This window comes from Plasmopara halstedii (assembly GCF_900000015.1).
Source record: "Plasmopara halstedii genome assembly, contig: Scaffold_658, whole genome shotgun sequence".
Taxonomy (NCBI): domain Eukaryota; phylum Oomycota; class Peronosporomycetes; order Peronosporales; family Peronosporaceae; genus Plasmopara; species Plasmopara halstedii.
The window spans coordinates 700,817-701,274 of NW_020187575.1; the positions used below are offsets into that span (position 1 = coordinate 700,817).

General features: G+C 53.3%; 1 protein-coding gene across 1 annotated transcript in view; it reads left to right on the forward strand.

Annotated features, from left to right (window-relative positions):
* Positions 1-458, forward strand: part of PHALS_13316 (myb-like dna-binding) — a gene marked incomplete at both ends in the record, with an annotated part of 4,660 nt that overhangs the window by 1,984 nt on the left and 2,218 nt on the right. The gene's annotated exons all lie outside the window — the stretch shown is intronic.

Consider the following 458-nt stretch of genomic DNA (forward strand, 5'->3'; position numbering starts at 1 on the left):
CAGGGTCGAATCCAATATTTGGTGAAGTGGCAGGGATATCCCGACTCCGAAAACTTGTGGGAGAGTGAGGCGCCACTTCGGAAAATTGCCCAGTCGCCGTGGACGCTTTTGAATGAAAATATCAGGACGTCCCGCGTCATCAGACTCCCCGCGCTTCCCGGCAATAGCCAGGGAAGTAGAAGGGTAATGAGCTGAGCTCAAGCAGTGGCCCTGAGCTCTTGCGATCGCAGATACAGAACTCGCGGGAGCGTTAGGGGTTAACCCATACATCACAGGGCGACAATCCAAAAAAAGTCGACGGCGTGCCTTGAGTTTGGCAAACTCATCTCGAAGGTGTCACTCCACACGCAAGTCCACTTCCTTGTGGCTCAACTGTAGGTTATAGAGTGAGGAAGCTTTTGGTGCCGTTGCACCCATCGCTCAAAGAGCGCTTCATCATCTGTAGCGCTTTTGCCAGG